Consider the following 21,838-nt stretch of genomic DNA (forward strand, 5'->3'; position numbering starts at 1 on the left):
GTGATTGGGAAATACTGTGTGTAAGCTGTCAATTTAATACTACATAGTGCACACCTTCCTAGCTATGTGCATATTTATGAGGCAAAAGTCAAAGTTAAGAAAAACAAACAAGAAGCATTGTTCAGAAGACTAGTCGTGCTGAATTACCGTGTCTAGACAAATTTCAAGTGCTACAAGAATTGAAGGTATTGGCCCTGAATTAGGTTGAGAGCAAGATGTTAAAAAGCAAGCAGCAGTATGAAGGTGAACACAGTTTCTCATCATGATTAAAAGTTGTAAATAGATGAATGCTTCCTAGAAATAATGTTGCAATTTCTGTCTCCAGAGATAGGTTTTCTGAAATATTTTGTCATTCATTTTGATAAAGTTCAGGCACCTCTGTACCTCATGGCCTGGAATAGCTGGTCATTCTCATTTACAGAACCAACATTATGAGAAATGAGATGAATCTATCAGAGAACGTAATGAGTTTACTACACGGTTTACTTATTTATACTCAAAGGAATATGGGCAGCTTTGAGATAGTGTGCAAAGTGTTAAAGTGATGTAAAAATTATTGTAACACTTTACTTGGAAAAAATTTATTGTTTTGGTTAGGAGTCCTAATTAGAAATACTAAAAGAAATGGTTTTCTGTTTTAAAGTTCAGTTTAAGCTCATTCATTAAAGCATTTGTTCTCATCTCTCAGAAATTGTACTGTTAAATCCATTTGGTGGTCTTTGGTGTACCTCCAAGGACACACTAATTCTGAAAGAAATGCTGTAATACCCAAGAAGAGTGAAATGCAGATAAGTAGAATGCAGGTGTGATGAGTATATGGGGAGATATTGGTCACAGTGGTGATAATGGCTCCAGAGTTGGAAAGGCCACCTCACTCTTTGAGAAAAATAGCAGTAAGCCTGTTTCAGCTATGGCTTACTGAGCGCAAATTCAGCTCCCTAAGCACAAACTGAAATTTTTTATCGTGAAAGGGTTCATATTTGGCATCATCTTGTACTTGTGTGCTATCTTTGGCCTTTTTCAGCTAATAATAGTACAGAACAGGTAACACCTTTCACATTTTGAAGTATTCCAAACAGATTTGTATCTCTTCCTACCAGCACTGCTTCTGTCTTTTTTTTTTTTTTTTTTTTTTTTTTATTTTTGTAAACATATTTATTGGAAGACTAAGATCCGTTCATTTCTTCTGCCAAGTGAGTTGTGTACCATCTGTCTCCAGTCTTCACACAGCCCATTCAGAAAACATGCTCTAGCTAATTTATCCTATTTAGGAGAGCTATACATCTCTAAAACCTCTGGTACCCACAACAGCAAAAGAAGCCAATCTTAGTAAAGAATGAAGGCAGTAACACTGAATACCTAGGCAGGGCTGATTAATGACATTTGTGATGTCCCATAGCTAGGACAGAGGCAGACAAAAGGCAACACTACTGGAGAGCAATAACTACATTTCAAATTGTGAAAGCTGCCTATATTAGATTTCAATGTGAAAAGGTTGGAAGCTTAAATAAGGTATGCTAGGTCCTCCACTTCACTGAAATCACTGTAAAATAACTAATGCATGCTTGAGTTTACTAACATACTCAATAACATAATTATACTCTCAGAATTCAAAGAACAAATAAACATGGCACAGGTCTGAGATGTTGAGCTTGCAGTTTCTGTCAAACTGATGGCTTCCTCATTGAGGTTGGCATCAGAATGTAAATAACAGCATAGGAAAAAGCTGTAAAATACAAGGACCCAATTACTTGACATGTGTTGTTCTTAAAAAAGAAAATAATGGGAACATATCTGCTCAATTGTCATCAAACTGGTTTTAATTAGGAAACACTGGCATTTCAGTCTGTCATAAGGAATTTATTTTATGCCTAAATGGTCAGCAGCCTACAAAATAGCCTAGAAAATAGATAAATCAGTGTATAACACCCCTTCTTACATTGTGTGACAACACTAAAACTCCATGCATTTTATAGGTCTTGAACACAAAACTTTCCTGTTCAGAGTTGCCACCCAGGGTGTTTTATTGACAATCACCATCTATCTGTTCCAGCCATTTGTTCATGTGCTGGTAACATGCAAGCCTGAGCTCTGCCAGCTGTTTTAATAAAATATACAGAATAGCAGGCCTGGAATTTTTAGTGTTTTATACACATCATCTATAAGCATGAGTCTGTTCTTGGTGAAAAAAATTTATAGCAAAGGAAAGTATTTTGTCTTCTAATGTAATAACCTCAAGCTTTTATTTGTCTGGGATTTCACTGTGTAATTAAAGTTGTGCATCATTCCACACACAGTATGTTTTAATTATTACAATTGATTAGATTTTACAACTCATTAGGCCAAAAATGGCAGGGGATCGCTAGGAAGAACAAGAACAACTATGAGAAAAAGAAGAAGGAAAAAAAGAAACTGCCTGTGCTGAGTCTAGATAAAGAACACTTTGCAGTTAGTATTACACTGCTAAATCTTCATAGATCGGATGTAGCTTATAGTAACATAAGAACCGAGTTTATAAGAAAGACCCGTAGCAATCTGTTACAGCAATGCTGATATAGAAGAATAAAAACCCACCTCTAACTCAATCTTTCCTAGCAAAACCTCCTGTGTTCTGGACATGCTTTTGGAACTGTATTCTGGACTGAAATGCCTGGAAGATTTTGCGTACTCCGGGTAATCAGTCTATGACCGCAGTTTGGCTATATAATTCTTGACATACTATTTTTAACCTGCATTATGGAATATAAACACTACTCTGTTTAAATGACAGATTCTGGCAGGTTATGTCATTTAGCTATGGTTCTACAAAAACATATAAAAATCCAACTCTTACTAAACTTTAAAAATATTTCCTTATAAATTGCAAAATGTTTCTAAAAGAATGGACATATTTAAATTCCTTTCTTATGGGCTGTATATGAGACATTAGAATCTGATGCTGATGCAATGAAGAGTAAAACATTCCATGATTTAACAATGCAGTCTTAACAGTCTGTTCCAGATACTGTTATTTCTGATTTTGGGGAGGGCAAGGACTGGTAGCAATCTCCTGAAAATGTAGTCGTTTCCCACTATTAAATTGCCACTAAAAACTGTCTTTTTTTCCTGTGTACCCATCTCATTGCTCATTATTGCCAGCACTGTGAGGACTTCTGAATAAAATGAGCATACAACTGAAGCAGAAAATAAAGGTGTAATGGAATAGTCTTCAAATTCCTCCTTGCAGTTCTGCAACATCTGATATTGTGATAAGGCTTCTGACATAACTGACATGCCAGTGGTATTGTTATATAAAACAGAGAAAAAGTATACATTAGGTTGACACTGAAGTATAGCTGCTCAGTGAAAGTTCATCTGAGCCATATCTAACACCCAGTGCAGAATATTTGATTAATATAGGTTTCAAACTGTAATCAGGTAAAACTGTATCTGCAATGTTGTTACCTTAGTTTTTGTTCCAGGGTGGGATCTAGGGTAGGATCTAGACCATTTAAATAACAGACAGCAATATAGTCTCATTAATTTTCAAATCTCTAGCCTCCATAGGCACTGAAATTTATCATACTGTTACATATTCTTCTCTTTCTCCATTTATGTGTGTGATATTATCTTCAAATAAAGTGCTCTGCCAGTATCTTTAGCTCTGTCTTTAGAAAAAATCTCAGAAAAAATAGTTATCGTTCAGCTTTTGAAAGACTTCTGATGACAATTTCTGGAGAACTGTATCAAGTCTCTTGGGCACATAGCTATATATTCTCAGATGCATCTGCTCTTGGGAAAGAGGTGTCCAGATCTAGATTTGGGCAGATGGATAGCTGGAGTTGGTCTAGGTTCTTCAGAGAAACCTGAGAGCTACCACGCAGGCCATGCTGTATCTTGCATAGAGGTGTCCTCAGCCTGTAGCACAGAGCACCCAGCTTGTGCCCAGACGGTCCACCGACTCACAGCCACACTGGCAGAAGCAGAAGGTCAGATGATAGAAGTTTTAATTTCTCTGAGGGACTAAGCCCAAGAATGGGGAAGACATATTTGTAGGCTTGATGGGAAGTTTGTGGATATCAGTTTAAATCAGCTGCATCCTTTACTGTCAACAAAATTCAGATTGTGATACTGAGTTTGTAACTGAATGGAACAAAATGTTTTGCTCAGTAGGAGCACTGTCTTGTACATCTGCCTAAATCTGTGTGTGTCCTGTTCTTGACACCTGGGACTATCCAAATGGGATGCTCATTGGAGTAGTGAAGGCAGCACTACAAATTTTGCTGCCTTCCAACTGTAAGTATTATCACATGAGGAATTTTAAGAATAGTCAGGATGTCAGTCTGTAGATATTTAGGGGAAGGGGACATTATACTTTCCTTCATCAATGCAAAGGAGAAGCACATTTTTACATTTGTACAAACTGGATCAGTACAAAGATACTTTACTAGCTAATAATAGCACTTATCAGTACAGCACCATGGCACTGCCTTCAGCAGCTGCCACCACTGTTCCTTGCTAGACAACTGCAGAACAAGGTCATGAGGCAGCATCTCTGTCCCTGGTCTCATCACTGTCTCCCTTCATCGTGTCTCTGGGACTTCCCTGTTACACGCATCACCTCTTGCTTCTGGACCACAATTCTACATTGTGCTGCTCTGCAGAGAGGACTATATTCAGTTCACACCTGCCTGCTGGCAATTCTGCACACAAAATGTGTACCCGTGTGTCACGGCTCACATCATGAACAATATGACAGACTTAGGAGCCTGTTACTTTGAATCTGAGGTTTCAATAGACCACACTGAAAAAGTTCAACAGAGGCATGTCATTTTGTTACTGATAAGAGGGTATAGCCCTTACTGACTAATGCTCTATATTAACTTAATGTCTTTGGACAGGAGACATGAAAAAGGTGACAAATAGGCACAAACACTACTTGGATTTGATTCAAACTGGAATGCAGATGGAGTTATGGCAAGCCAATTCTAGAAAATCTTAAACAACTTTCAGCAACACTGAAAATTATGTAAGAATAGATGTATTGTATAAGTTTGCAAATACTCCTTATCTTAAGTAATGGAAAAAATCATTGCCAGTTACTAAAATTAGACCTAGGTACAAATTTAAAGTTATCCTGAACCTATTACTGAGAAATAAATAAGGCATCAGCCTCCAGTCGGGTCAGGTACTCTGACCTCAGCCTTCACTTTGTCATTATTAGAGCTGATTCAGTACTTGCAAGAGTGAAGACAGAATCTCAAGATATGGTAAGAAAGAAGTTTATCTCATTCCATCATAAAGTCTCAAAACAAACATCCTTTGTAGTTTTCTTACAGGGTCTGCAAATCATCATTACAAGTGAAAAATTGCCACTGCTTATGCATCATCTCTTTTTACCTCTCTAGAATAACTTCTGGTTGCAGATTCCTGGCACAGGTCTAGCAGCTCCACACAGAATACATTTTTTAATTTTTGAAAATAAGATGGAGGAGAGAGGAATAATTCAACAGAATAACATAAATTTAGTTCAGCTTACAGCTCTATCACAGATGCCCTTTCAGGACCACAGTTGGTAATGACTCTGACTGCATGTGTAATCACTGAACAGCTTCTCTCTGCTACTCTTGAGCTCCTTCCTTGATGACATTACTTAGAATTCTGACTTTTCATTTCCACTTTTTTCTAGATCATTATTATTAATAATATTAAGGACTCAATTTGAATGTTCTTCATTGATCTTTCAGGGATATTCATTAAGCCTGACATTAACCTCCATATATGAAGGTTAAGCTCTTAATGTTGTACTTAGCTGGTGCCTAAATGACACACTTTTTCCTTTTTGTCTCTTTGCACTGGGATGACTGTCACCTTAAAATCTTGGTCTAGAAATGCTCATTTAGGAGGTTTTCACTAAAGATTTCATGACTAGCTCCACAGACACTCCCTATCATATCTTTAGATATGAGAAGTGGCTACTAGTTCATCAGTAGGTGAGCAGCCACTGCTCTGTCTTCAGTTCAGCTTGACAGATCCAATTTCCCATTAAGGTAATGAACTAAGCACTTCTAGATGTTTATTCATGGTCCCATGAAGTTCAGTGATGACTCTACCTGAGTAGTCATTTCTTAAGTGTTATATACCCGGGGATGTGCTGTCCTGTCAAGATCACCCAGACTGGAAGCCAATGTGTAGTGATGAATCTGAGTGCGGGTAGCCAAAGGGACTGCCTTTGCTTCTGTAATGCAGTGTCCTTCAGGTCTGTGTCTGAGGAGGCTCAAGGGAGGTAGTAGTTTGCTGAAACCAGTTCCATTATGCATGGGAGACTAATGATGATAACAGCAGCATGATCATAATGATGGTAAGTCTAGCAGGAGGGGTACTATCAGGTAATTGAGATTTTACCACTAGGTCACTCAAACTTCTTAAAGCACAGTTATATCTAAGTAAGGTATCTTGAAAGTGGCTCCTGTAGGTTTACCTGACCTGAGAAACTACTACTGTCTTGGCAAATCCGTCGCTTCAGAAGTTCAGTCATAAAGTCTTTCTGTGTAGCTAATATCCTTCCTACTTGAGACCCCAGTGTGAACTCCAGTTTTTTTCACAAAGCCTTTCCATATCTATCCCTCTTCAACTTTGACTTTCCCATTCCATAGACTAATATTTGCCTTAGAAGACCTAGAGTCTCAGAGGGCTAAATCTGCCTAGGAAAGGATGCTATGTTCTTTGAGAGCAGCCTGGTATACTTAAATTAACTAATAAAATACATCTCTCCCGCATTCTGTTACAGGTAAATTACTGGTTTTTGTATTAATGGTATTAAGATAATAGTAATAGAATACATCCCTCCTGCACTCTGTGGTGGGTAAACTGCATTTACTTAATGACTTGCTTATTGCTTTATAGAAGGATGACCTTGGGTTTTGCACCACCTAGAATTTCAGCATCAGGATTTAGTAATATGTAGGTTTGAGCATTTGATTATGGCTGAATATGGAAGTGTCTTGGTATAAGGCAATCTTCCAAAGTGTAATATGGGAAAATGAGAACCCTGGGAATGTGGACTGAGTCTCTGTGAATCTGAACACAGAGGCCATTAAAGTCTATTAGAACACTAGTGGCACGTTAGCGACATAGTAAAAATTAAGTACAACATTGCTAAAATTTTCAGGATGTATTTACTAAATATTGTGACCAAAAAGTGGTAACAGAGATCTTGGAGACCAGATAAATTGCACTAGGCACAAGTAATAGGCAATGGATTGCTAGTGTGACTATTAGCTGGGTCTTCAGCACAGCCCTGAGGAAACCTGCTGTAATTAATTATGAGCAAAAGTTGAGGATAATACTGGGGCTAACTGTTAGACTGGCAAGGATGGGAGACCTTAAGTAGTCACAGATGAAGACAATCTTCATAGTTTGGGAAGAGGCATATATATTCAGTTCAGCATCAATGGAGACAACCCTGAACACCGCCGATTTAGCACAAAGCTAATGACCATTACTTTGGGCTTGTTAACAGATTAAAATCCATATAAAGTCAGTTCTAATATTTTTTATTTTTGTTGAACGGCAAAAGGCTATCTCAGCTGAAGATAGGAAACCAATTATTTAATGATAAATAGCAAACTGCCCGCTAGGATTTCATGTAGAAGAAATGGCAGAGTCAGTGTAAGTGAATGGGAATTGCTTGTTTTTTTTTCACTAGGAATTGGATAAACCCATGAATTTGTCTGTCCTATTATTGACAGAAGTGGAGCTAGTACCTGCTTGAAATTATAGTGTAACTAGTCTAATCAATTAAATTGTTTAATATAATGTAGGTTACAGTGAAAATAGAAGGTATATCTAGCTAAAGCTTTCTTTGCTGTATAAGAATGGGAGGCGTTTAACTCCCCATTACAGATAAACACAAAAAATTATCTTCAAGAGTTATGTTAAAGGCTTTATTTATGAAATAGTTTTGTGTCTGCAGAGCTTTTTAACCTCCGTGAATGCTATTTTTGGATGAAAGAGTTTGCTTATGTGGGTAAGAAAAGTCAGATAAATTTATCAAAAAAATGAATGAGATGTCTTTAATAAAGTCCGTGCCTGTCCTCATTCAGTTTTCTAAACCTTTGATGCTCACGGCTGGCATGTTTCTTATGTCTAAGCTGTGTTTTGTACTAGCTATCTAGTTTTCAGGTAGTGAAAGCTAATTAGTATTACTTAGATGAAGGTACTAAATACTCAGAATTTCCACCTAAGTCATGACAAAGCTCTGGCAGTTTCCAACTCCTTTGCATAGCAGACCATACGCAAGACCTGTTCTGCACCCCTTGCACGCACAGAACATCGGCTTCATTGCCAGGAATTTAACCTGCCCAAACCACGCCCCGTCCCAAAGCAGCCCCGTCCCCAAACCCGAACCAGGAGGCTCCCTCCCCCGCCAGCGGCTGGCCTGACGGTCGGACACCGAGGCCACCGAGGCAGCGGGGCAGGGGACGGGGCGGAGGGACCCAGCGGGTCCGTGGGCGGGTCCGTGGGCGGGTCCGTGGGCGGGGCGATCCCGGGAGCTGTCCCCCTCCCCGGTGCTGAATGCGGGCCCTCGGCAAAGCCGAGGCAGCGGTGCGCTCCCGTGGTGCCCCCACCCTGACTGTAGCACCCTCTTATCCTCTCGCCTTAAACACATAAAGGTAGGGAAAGTATACAATTTATAAAGATGATACTGGCAAAATAAAGATAATGCTGGCACAATATTTGTTTCTCGGACAAAATACCACTGAAGTAGGCTGGAATCTCACCAGAGGTGAGGATTTCTTTTTACTGCTTGCTATTAAGTGAATTATTTAAAACAGCGGGCAAATCATGGTGCAGCTAAACAAGCAGGAGTAATGAAAAATCAAATCCCGATTGTTCATCTTGGAGAAGTTTTAGTGTAGGCTGTTGAATGGGTATAATGGGGAAAATCAATACACCTGATATACAGATTTATTCTGATGCTACTTATTTTGATATTAACATTCAGTTTAAAATAGAAATCTGGATGTAAGTGATTTCAGAAGGAAATGCTGGGGAAATTAGAAATTAAATTCTCTTGATTATCACAGTTTCTACTTGCCATTTAGTTTTAATGGCATCTGTTTACAGCTGAGACCTCAATTATTAACCAGGACTGTACACTTGAGTCTAATTTACTGACAACCATTTTAAGATCTTTATTTAAACTATTCTCATTCTATCATCTTTTTGCCATTTACTGAGTGTGTCTTTTAAGATAAAATACAGTGAGTGAGGATGACCTTCCACCTGGAAACTGCTGTTAGCTACCAAAGAGATTTGCTACTCAGTCTTATTTGAAATTATGACAGGCACAAAATTCAGACATAATCTTTACTCACAGTTTAAAAATATTTTTTCTATCTTGGCTTCAAGTCAATTTCTATATATATTTCAGAACTGCAGCTCTATAAAAAACATCTAAATCAATCTATAGGTTTATATAAAGCTTATGGAATATTTCCCACACTTGTGGAATCAGAGAAGTTGTCTGGGAAATGAATTCAGTCTGTTGTTAACTCTTTTGCAATACAGTCATGTGTAGTTAAAGGTCTGCATATTTCAACTCTTTTATTTTTAAACTGTAAGGTGACTTTCCTTTCTTTCTCCTTTTTCCCTCATAACTAATTTAGACTTCCACTGGAAATATATGTAATATGATACTTTTTCTCATTACTATATAGACTTTCATTTATGACATTTAAAATATTAAGTATAGCTTCAACAGAAATATATGAACCTTTCATATCGCTTTGTGTGTTTTAGGATGCTATAGAATTCTAGCAGACATTGATTTATTAGTTACACTCATTTCATGCTTCAAAGACTATGACCATAACCATGGGGACTATGGACTTAATATAGATTTAAGAAAATAAAAAAAATTTAAAAAAAAAAAAAAAAAAGAGAGAGAGATCATGTTAAAGAAAATACATAGGCCTATTTATCATCTTTTATTTTTTTGCCTTTCCTGGAGGGGATTAATCCTATCCCATTGGGAGAAATTGCCATCTATACATTTTCCATTCACAAAGTAAAGGACTTTCTTGTCTGTGGCGTTTTCAGCTCCTTGAATTAATAAAATTTACTATAAAAAAATCTAAAAAAGAACATTGATTTAACTTTAGAGTCAAGACCTGTTCTACAATATTATTTTAAGCCTATCTTGTTAAAATTCATTAAAAAGCATTCAGTTCCTCATAACTCATATATTCTCTTTTCAGTATGTTTTGTTAGGAACATATTTAATATGCTTTAATTTCTTTTACAGTACGTTTAATTATTCTAACTACACAAGAATCCTACCAAAACCTACTGAAATCACAGTCATCAAATAATACAATGATAATAGAGTCCTATGAAAGAAGGAACTGCTTAATTGTCCAATTTCCTACTAATATTTTAAAGTATGTTTTCTGTCCCTGGTTCACTGAATATTGCTCTTGATTAACTTTTAAACTTCAGAATCTCTCTTAAACAAAACCCTAAAAGTTAAATACAGTGTTAGGGAAAGTTAAATCTACGGGATGAAGAAAAATGTGCAGCAGTTTAAATAAGATTCTAGTCTTAATCCAATCAATAAAGGAAAAAAAAAAATGGTTTGGTTAGATTTAGATGTGTTATAAAAATTTCCCACCAGTTTCACTACCATGAAGACATGTTACTAAGAAGCAAAGCTGACAACTTGAGAAACCAGAGGAGAAGAGACTAAGTAGTCAGTAAAGCCAAAGTATTCTGTAAATATAAAGTAAAAAGTAGCATTCATAGGTTATGTCTACATTGCAGACTGAGATGGAGTAGAGCACTATTGAGATTAGCTCTAAATAAACCATCAAGGACAGCAAAACCAATGTAGTTGTTTCAGCATGGAAATTGTGATTCTTACATAAAATATTTAAGCAACTTAAGTATCAACATCATCAGAAATCAGACAGAGAGCTCAAGTGAGTACTGTTTGGAGTAACACTATAGCAGAAAGCAGTCTGGTGAATAAACTCATGTAACTCAACCTCTGATTTCCCCTACATGATCCAAAGCAGCTGGAGAGTTGATTAAATTAGCTGGGTGAAAGTTAGGCTAATACAAATCATTTGGATGATGGTTCTTTCATAACATTTTTGCCTTAATCTTGTTTCTGCTAGAAAGCAGGTAGTTCAGGAAGAATGGATTTTAGACATTTAGCTAGACCATTAGACAGCTTGGTGGAAAACAGGATACTTTAAGAAAGGTCTAAACTACATACAGATTCAGAGAGCCTCTGAAGGTACGATAAATATTCATCCTGCACATCCCAATCCTGTCAGATAATGAAAGCAGGTAATATAATCAGAGCTTATCGCTATTACTGGTAGTGAATCAAGTGATTAGTAACTTCTGGTCTTTCAATTTCATTAGCTCCTGGAATTCCAAACACTCAGGAAAAGATGGAGTCATATTCTTTGAAAGCTGATGCAGAGGATGGCCAACCTTTATTGGAGTGCTCCTGTTTTGGACTTTTTTTTAACCCATGGAACGCACTGCTGGTAGAGCTACCATGACAAGAGTGATGGGATGGATGTGGGAACAGAGCTACATATTTTGAGTAGACTTTTTTACCCTCCTTTTAAAGTTTGTTTTTCATGTGGTGAGAGTGTTTGTTTTCTTCAGTGACCTTGAAAGCTGTGCTGCTAGGAGTTTTATCTTTTGCTGTGGCTACACAGCCAAAATTTGCAAAGGTAGGCATTAGATTGAGAACAGTTCTTTGGCTGGGCTGGATGCTGAGCAATAGAGTTCAGATCCAGAATTTGGGTTAGAAACTTTTCCTTATGTTAGATGTTCCTCCAGAATTACTTTTGAAACTTCATCTGTAATACTTCAGTTTCAAGCCTTCATTAAGTTGTGATGTATTCTGTAACACATCCACAGAGTACCAACGCTCTTAAAACAAATATATGTAATTGTCCTCACATCATATTTAGAAAGGTAAAACTTTAATTCAATAAAGATCTGATGCACAAAATATATTACCTGTTATTAAAATATTATTAAAAGGTACTGCTCATGCTGCTGTGAGCTCAGACTAACAGCACACTAGACAGGAAAACGCCTGTAAGTTATGTGAACCTCCTAATATGGGGCTGTAATTTAGACTCTTCTTTTAGCAAAAATAACTTGGGCAGGTGCTGAATGTAATCAAGTAATGTCTGTTTTCTCCTAAACTGTGGATTGGCCAGAAGAAGGACTGAGTATTCATTGCTCTACAGAAAAGACTGGTTTTGTCCCATCACATATAAATGTCTATTAGGTTTCAAACACTCATGGTCTACCCACATCACAGGGCCTGGTTTTGTTCTCAGGAAATCAAAGGGAAATTTGCTGTTGCCTTTATCCAGAGCGCACAAGTGGAGTTTGAATATTTTGGTAAGCTTTAGTGGGAATGTGCTAATCACCAGAGGAAGAAGGATGTCTATATAAAGAAGAGCAGGTTTTGGACCTCAGCAGTGGATTGAGGAAGCAAAGGAAGGACGTCTGGCATTCCACAAAACATGTTTTGATATTTTTCCTGTTTCGTATTTTAACCAGTAGATGTCTCTGTTTTATCATGCAGTTGTTGACAAGGACACAATATTCCTGTTGTCACAACACATATTTAGTAAAAACCCATTTGTTTCCCATGGAATGAATATACGTGAATGTAAAAATGCCAACTTAATGCTCTTGGCATACCCTGCTGATTTCTGAGCAAGCTAAGCCCCTGGAAGCTTTAGTGAGAGCACCGGCTGCTAAGCAACTCTGAAAACCACCCTGATGGAAATGTCCTGTAGGATTTTGAAAGGACAAAAGAGGAATTGGTGAGATGCTATGGACATTGATCTAAATATGTAATAAATTTAGTACAGCTTGCTTTCTCACATGGTCACGCTCTCGGAAGCAGCTTACAGAACAGTATAGAGTATTTGATTTCTTCACAGTGCCTCAGGAAATTCCAAGTTGTGATAGATGAATTATCTTCTCTACTTCATCAATGTGTAAAATAATATTATTTCTATATCAAGAGTAATAATGTAAATGATTTGAAACATTCACACTAAACTGAAAATATCAGTGATGCAGTTCTACTCAGACATTTGTATTTTTCTCATAATCTGAGAAACATATAGGATATATATAGTTATTATAAAATCTTTACAGAAGAGATCAGCAGTTTTTAATTTATATTCAAATTCTATTACTTTAAATATGTATACAAGTAAGATATATAATTTCAGAAATTATAACTTCTTGAATATTAGTAATTGTCTAAGAATGTGATAGGTTTCTATTAGTTGTTTCTTGGCTTTACCCTTGTTGTCCTGTGGCAGTAGTCCATACATTTAATATGAGGACCTTGTTTTTTGGCTCTGTGTTCCTGGGTACCTTTATATTTGAGATCCTATATTAGCTCATCAGAGGGAAAAAACTAGACTGCATCTGCACTGAGCCCTGAACTTCATCAGAGTTTTTTGTTTGTGGGTTGTTCCATCCTGGCCAGGTGCTCCCTTGGTAGAAATCCCTACAGAAACTGTTAGGATTTGTGGTTGTGCCTCATACTAATTGAACTGTATACGCATATTATGTTAGAGAATAAAAATGTTGCCTAGTTTAGGTGATAGCTGTGCCCAGATGAACCAAAGCAGTATACTGGGGCTTTTTTTTTTTTTTTTGCCATTGAGACCGAGGTCTATGTTGGAAACAATACTTCTCCAGCCAGAGGGAGAACTGCATCAAGGACCAATATGTGTTACAGAGCTCCCCTGCGTGTTCACTTCTGCACTGTGGCTGTTTCTCATACTGTTAAGTGGAGCCATAGATGAGCTACTTTTTAGTCCACGTTTATGCTCCAAATGCACTGTGATAAGAGGCGCAGATGGCCAGTCTCTAAGTCTTCAGTCATGTGTCACCAGTTCCACCTCCTCCGAGGGTAGACATTTCTAGGAGCCAAGCAGAACAAGAAGTAGTACAAGGAAATATCAGGCCTCACCCTGAAATGGCTTACTATCTGACACAGCTGTTCCCCAAATGTGTGGACAATGAGTAGTTGATTGTAGAAGGGGAAATCAGTGTTGAATAGATGTAAAAGAAGGACCAAATGGTCTGTTGAACCTTCCTGATTGTCAAACTGACGGCCAGGCCACAGAAACCCCAGAGGTTTCCATGACTGCAGCTGTACAGCAGAGTTTGTACAGCTCAATCAAGCTTAAGACAAGAAATAAACCTGAAAATAAATTTGCCAGGTATGAACAGCTTTAATGCAGCTATTCGCAGCGAGGTTATGGACAATAAAACTCATCTTCAAAGAATGTTTGAACATGAAGCAAATACGTTATACTTTGGCTATGCCTCAGGAAGTATCTTTTGTATCTGACAATTTCATAATACATATATTTTTTCCTTTGCCAGCATCTGGCAATTTACAATAAAGACTTGGAATGGAGGCTTTGGGGTGTTTACAACTGCTTCTGTCTACACACTGATTACGTCTGAAAGCCATGTACGTCCCGAAAGCCATGTAAAAAAACCCACCACCACCAGAAAACCAAAAATGTGCTGTAAGGACAATATGTTTCTTTATTTTCTATGATCTTTATGATATGGGATAGCACTGCATGAGAAAGTCATGAAGGCAAAAGTTTTTGTTATTCAGTCAGAAGTGCTAATCAAAAAAAAGTAAATATTTTTGAAAAAATCTTTTACTGTAGAATATGTATAACAAAGCCATGTGACAGTACTCAAAAAGAACAGTATAATTCAGGCACCAGTCAGATACACCTGGAGTAAACTGGAAAGACATATAAGGAATATATGTAACATTACTATATATTGTTATGTATGGTTTCTCTGAGTTGTAAACATACGGCTATGCTCTTTCAAAAGGATTATTTATTATTGATCCTGCAGATTATAATTTGTTCTGTTTTATTTTGGGTCCTTCATGTCCATTTTTTTTTTTTTTTTTTTTTTTTTGTAAATAATCTAATAAGAAATAAATTTTAATGGGAAAATACCTGTTTTACTATACCTATAAGATAACCAATATTGCTGTATTTCACTGCTATTAATAGAAAATGGCAACAGCACCATGGCTGTCTGTGGTTTGCTTTTTTTTTTCCAAATGATTTATTTTAGTAGTCATGGAAGTGCATGCTCCCATAATTGTCCCATGCTCTTTTGAAGGATAAGAAGTGGGAAGAAGGTGATTTATTGCCTTCAGTACAATACGTTTGACACTGTGACAGAAAAGTTAAAGTCTGAAAGCAAATAAGTGACAATACTGCTTTTGCTGTCATACAAGATTCAGAAATGCATGTGAAGTTGAGATTAAGGAATCAAAGCATGGGAATATTTGAGGTTCTTTTCAAAATTTCGGATCCTGAGTTGTGAACTGAATTTTTCAGTATCTTCTTAAGAAAACACTCCTCATCTTTGAGCTGCTGTTTATATTTACCTCTAACAGAACCCATAATATCTCATCTTCTGTCTTAATGGTAATATTTCAAAAGGAATCTAGTTTGACATGAGACTGGGATTCTTTAGAAATACTAGACTATATTAGCTCACAGCGACTGAGGGAAATATACTATCCTCCATCAGCCCTAACATCACTGGGTTTGGATTTACGCTCAAACGATTAGCTCCCTAATTAATTTCCCAATCCTGGTTCACTTCCAGGCTCTTTCTAGCAGCAGCTAATCATCTCCCTTTGAGATGAGATGAATATTCTTGTTAATATACTCCAGAAGAGCAATATGGACAAAACACTGAAGTCTAAAAGCAGGAATAAGGACGTTTAGACCAAATTTGTCCATGACCTCCACCTCTGCACAGGGCCCTTTTGCTGTAGGTGCCTGGACTGACACAAAATGGGAGGGACTGCTGAGTGACCTGTCTATGGACTTGGGCTGAGCCACGACAGGCATTTTCATCATTGTCACAAATACACTTTCAAATGTATGCATTATAGCTACAATCTGACACCAAATCTGATATATAGGAGGGAGCACTTATATAGCAACTGTGTGATGTTACTGTGCATATTTGATGCATCGGTTGGGGGAAGCATGCTATATGTAACTCAACAAGATAAAAAGCAATTTCTATGGATTTTTATCATCAGGAGGCTTGTTTCAGAGCAGCATGATTTGGGTAAGAAATTCCCCTAAAGGCATGTGAAACTGTAAAAGAGGAATACAGTTTCAAAATCTCTCTCAGTGGAAATCAGAGATCCAAACAGTAAAACGGTGCCAGTGGAGAGTGTGAGTAACAGATGTGCTTTCATTGTCTGATGCTTCCACTTACAGTTAGTCTTTCAATATGATGAACATCATTGCTAACATGAAAATAAAATTGCATTGAATGTGTTAATCATAAGCAATGTTAGTAGGGTCACTAGCTGGACAGCAAATCTGGAAACTGGGATGAAAGGGCTTAGTTTTTTTTCTTTACATCAAAGGAAAACATGTCTTCTCTGAAATACCTTATTAAACAGATAAAGCTGCAGTCCCCTCTCCATTACAAAGCATTGTCTTTTTATTAAAATTCACTAACTCTATAGCTGAAAAGAAAAGCAATATTTACTTTGGAGTTCCCAATTGCTTTTGAATTTGACAAATGACTTAAATTATTTGTTTATCAGATCTAGTTTAGGAATGAATTGTATATTTTTTTCCAGAGGGTGTTACAATTACTAAAGAGTTTCATCAATTTTCCACTAATGTGTAAGTCAGTCTTAGTGATAATTACTAAAGCAGAAGCATCATATTAACCTCTTGGTACCAGAAATTGGGATTAGCATATAAGCACATAAGCAAAGTAAGCCTTGGCCCATTGGTGACGAGAGATTAAACTGCAGCATGCTGTGTCTGCTGTGAATGAATTTACTATACCCGGTCTAATATATTTTCTGCAGTGCACAAATTCTTATTCACACCCACAGAACTCAGTTGGAATATCCTCACTAACTTCATGAGCCAAATGCCTATGTCAAGCAGGTGTCAAGGATCAAAATCCTACCTCAATTTAACGTATCTTAAACCAACTCGAAAGAGTGAGCCTTTAGCTGGTTTTCAGTTTTCTCCTCTGCACTCTATACAGTAATTACTGTTTTTTTTTTTTGTTTTTTTTTTTTTTTTTTCCAGGAGGTAGTAAATTTCAAGTTATTTAGATGCACTGAAGCATAGAAGTTAGAGGTAGATAAGACTTATTAAGGCATGTGGAATAGTATTATGATAATGTCAAATAAATGAATATGCCTTTTGTTGGCTGAAAATGCTGGGATTGAACAAATAGCTAAAACAAGAATATATTTGTGTGGTTGTAACATTACCAGCATAATATATACTTTTCTGATCAATAATGTATACATCAAGATATTCTTCAAAATCTGATCACAACAGTAATCCCAGCTGTAAGAGCCCCATTGCATTAAACTGAAATCTTAAAAAAAAAAAACCAAAACTTTTAAAAATTGACTTGGTAGAATTATGGTAGCAACAGTATAATTTTAAATTCAGTGACTAAACAGATTTTTTTCAGTGAGATATCTGGTTAGACAGTTGCCATTAATTTTTTTCTTCAAATAGTATTTAGACATTGCAAGTTAGAAAAGCAGCAGCAAATATATAGGCATAGATACCTTATATAAAATGCCAACATTTTGTATCATTTACCAAAATGTCAGAAGTTTCATGGGAATAAAGTTATGAAAGGAATTTGTTGTTTTGAATTACTATTGCCTTAAGCTTCGATGACCTGTGAGTTATCAAAACTTACAGTTAGGTCCTGAAATTGAAAATTGGGTGGCCTTCTTAGATACAAGCTGTTTAATTTTCAAAAGAATCAAATTCAAAGATCTCTTGGGGAAGGCTGTGAAGTATCATGTCTATGGCCACACTTTTCCTAGCTCTAAATTTCCTATTGTATAAAACTTCTACATAAAAAGTACTGTGTAGTAGCTGCCAACTTTACATTGGTCTTATGAGGGTCAATTAATTATGTTTGGCATTCGATAAACTGTCAGAGATCAATTCCCATTTAAATCACAGCATTTTGCTGGCTCTCTTTCTTATGCAGGAGTGAAAGATGGGGTTACTGTTATTGCTACTGTTCATGTCCTGCCACACAGGCACTTGGGGGTGTGCTGGCCACTGTCTAAGGACCTGCATTGATATTTGTACTATCAATTTTTAAATAGTTCTGAAAATGATACCACACTCAACCAACAGTTAGCATCAACCACAACTGCGCTACTTCGCCGAAGTACTGGTTTGTATGACATGATTTTGTGGCATTGGATAGCTTGGGTTTTTTTAATAATTAATTATTTACTACTCTTTACATTACATGTAAGAATGTAGTTCACTTTGAAGTGGGCTCTTTACAGACAATTGGCAAACTCTTGTCTGGATCTAGATTAAACTTGATACTGAATAAACACAATAAATAAAATGGAAAGATGGGAAGATGGAGACTCTGTCTTTACTGGACAAAGCTTACTACCACGTATTATCTACTTTATATGTTTTTTATATGAGTGCCTTCAGAGGGAATGAGGGCCTTTATGAGTTCTGGGCACTGTGTATCAGTAAGTGCTCTTTACATGGTTAAAAAATACAATTTATTATTTTCAATGATCATTAGTTTCACATACAATTTATATATGTAAGACCTTTTTTCAACAGTTAGAAAGGTAAAAAGTACCCTTAGATTAAATGAGGTTGGGTTGTAACATTAATAATAATTTTCGTTTCCTCACAGTGAAATAAATAAAATCCTCAAAGATAACAGCAAAGTTTGAGATGGGTAAACTGGTCTAGGGGTCCAGAGTTTGGATAGTTCAATTGGTTGGAGTGTCTTTTATTAATTCTGTTCACTTTCTCCAACATCCCTCACAAATATCAGATAATATCCCCAACAAATCATTGGCTTTTCCTTCTCTTCCCTCCTGAAAGGCACTTGTTTGCAGTTCTGCCAAAATCATGAAAGCATGAATAATGTATTTATTTTATACATCTTCCATGGCTGAAAGAAGCTGTAAGTATCCTATTTGAACAAAAGGCTATTAACAAACCAGAAATAAAAAAAAAAAAAATCCTTTTCCTCTGCTCTCCACTAGCCTGCCAAGCTGGAACACTGACATTATTAGTTATTCTCACTGGACCACCTTTTCACTACATTTTGTTAGTTCATTAAAACTCCTGTTTACCAATTTATAAGCTTCCCCTTCAGACATTTATATGAAGACATAATCTGTATGTGCATGTGTTTGTGTGTGGTTATCTATCTTAACTACAGCATCTGCAAAAGCAGAAACCTTAATGACCTTAATGCAATCAGGAAAGGAACTTCTGAAGCCTTTCAATACAAATGCCTTATTAATGGCTTTTACAGCTGATCTGCAGAATGCTGAGTTGAAACATGTGAGAACAGCTGATATTATGCTGATAGACAAGAGGTCAAATCTCTACAGGGTCACGTATGTTACTGCTGAAAGCTTAAGCAATTGCTTGCACGCATGGTTATTTATAGTTTTGAAGAGTGAACCAAGAGTATTGGTATCTGATCCATACCACAGATACATAAAGCAAACTGGATGCCAACTGAGGGAACAACAGATGCCCATGAAGCCTGTCTGGTTGACAGATGTCATCTGAATAAAGTTTATTAAATATTAATGGCCACTTAAGCAGATTTCCTCTGCCAGTTTCTGTCTGGAGCAGTCACCAAATCCCAAATGATCTGTGCTGCATTATGTCCATGAAATATGCCTATGCTACTTCAAGGTCTAGGGAAGGTTGCATCTCAGGCCCTTCTATGAAGAACCTTCTTCTTTCTAAATCTCCACAAGTGTGGAAGTTAAGTCTCACTTGGAGCGGGGAGGGCTCCTGAATAGCCGTGGAACAGGGATTACTGACTGTGAGAATCAAAACTTCATGATAAGAATAAAACAAGCTCCAGACCATCAGAGTTCAGATCAGAAGTCTGAGTTCATGCATTACTTGTATCAGTTTCCCTTTAGCATACTTTAAGGTTTGATTATACTACTTTAAAAAATGGTACTTGGATGCAAACATATGCTTGGTTATGAATACAACAACAATAAAAATATTATGCTTAGTTTATGAATAGAAGTAAATAAAATTACTTTGACTGTTCCAAGGATTCTTAAACTGTGTAACACTTAACTGCCATGAAAGATGCATAAATAATGTCTAGGAATCCAAGAGCTTCCTTCTGAGCAGAAATACGACTGGGAACTGTTGCTGTTGCTCCCAGCATTACCACAGAGGTGGTGCATAAGAAGAATAAAGTTGGGGACTTCCGGAAGCCTTTGTATTTTGTAACAGATAAAATTATGCAGTTCAGAACAATGGGCAGCATCTCTCCAGAACGTGTGCAGGAGGCTAGGCAGTGTAGGAGCAGGTACCTGACATATAATGAGCCACTTCTTGTAGCAGATTTTGTGGTAGCCTCTCATAACAAAGTAAAATAATTCCCTCAGTGTGAGCTTAATTTTAAAAGACATCTGCTTACAACTGTAAGTGATAACATTTTGCAGTGATAGGGAACATTTGAATCACAAGCAAGAGATTGGAGTATTGGCTGTGACTACCTGCAATTAGCATTTCAACTCTCTCTTACAAAGATTTCATTCTAGATCTCCACAGCTGTTCATATATTCATGTACTGTACAGATGAGGAGGATAACGATATCTGCTCAGACTACTTACCTCTCAGTCTTTTAAAGAGAGTAATCTAAAATGTACAAAATGTACATCTAAAACAGCAGAACATTGTCTCAAGATTACAGACTCTGCAACAAAGTCACCAAATCTCAGATTTACTCTTATACAAAACTGCTGCTTACAAATCCCTAGATTTCATGAGAGCAGCAGATGGTGACAATGCATTTCTAACTCATTTATGTTCTAAGCAGTGGGATGAATTCTTTTTGCTCTCTTCATAAGTATCCTTCCAATATGATTCTAACATCATTTACAAAAGATGAAATTGGTTATGAGGTTGGTTTTTCAATCCATTTCATTTTGTATTGTTTTTGAAGTGAAGAACAAGTAAAGCTTATCTTCGCTTACATTTCAAAGGCAGCACCTGTCAGCATTCATATATATATAATATACATATACACTCATATGTACACATACACACATACATACATATATATGTATGTATGTATACTTAGACAGAGAGATCCCTGTTGAACAACTTCAAATCTGAAAGACAAAAGCTTAATTTAGGAACATTTAGAGTTGTGGGCTACATTGCTGGCATGGTGCTAAATGCAATTTACTAAGCCCTTTATGCAATGTTTTATTATACAAAAAATTGCAGATGTGCCAAAAGTAGCAAAGCAGATTGGTTTGGAAGATTTAATGAATTTATGTCAGCTCTGAAAGCCTGAGTCAAACATCATATTTGTGGAGCTTAATTTGAATTGCTAGTGCTTTTTAAAGTAATTAAGAGCATACAGTCAGGAGACATTTGAACTGGGCTGGAAATACTCTACTGGAAAATAGTTTTGTTACGAATCTTTTCTGCATTGTGTCATGTTGGGTTCCTTTATTTTTTACTGCATACTGCTTTGCCCACGACTTGGACTTCCTGTTATGTCAACGTTCTCAGCCCCCACTGATTTCTGTGAGAATCCCACCTATGGGAGAAGGGCAAGAAAGGAAAACTCAAAAATAACAATGAAAATGCATACGTTCCATGTTAAAAATCCATGGGCTGTGAGGGTTTCAGGTAGATACTTGTATAATAAATGCAAACAGAGTAATTCTTTGTTCAT

At 36.8% G+C, this 21,838-nt stretch overlaps 1 protein-coding gene across 1 annotated transcript in view; it reads right to left on the reverse strand.

Annotated features, from left to right (window-relative positions):
• Window positions 1-21,838, reverse strand: part of KCNB2 (potassium voltage-gated channel subfamily B member 2) — a 201,348-nt gene that overhangs the window by 10,023 nt on the left and 169,487 nt on the right. The window lies entirely within an intron of this gene.

The sequence above is a fragment of the Tyto alba genome, unplaced genomic scaffold (genome assembly GCF_018691265.1).
Source record: "Tyto alba isolate M040663 unplaced genomic scaffold, T.alba_DEE_v4.0 Super-Scaffold_9, whole genome shotgun sequence".
NCBI lineage: Eukaryota > Metazoa > Chordata > Aves > Strigiformes > Tytonidae > Tyto > Tyto alba.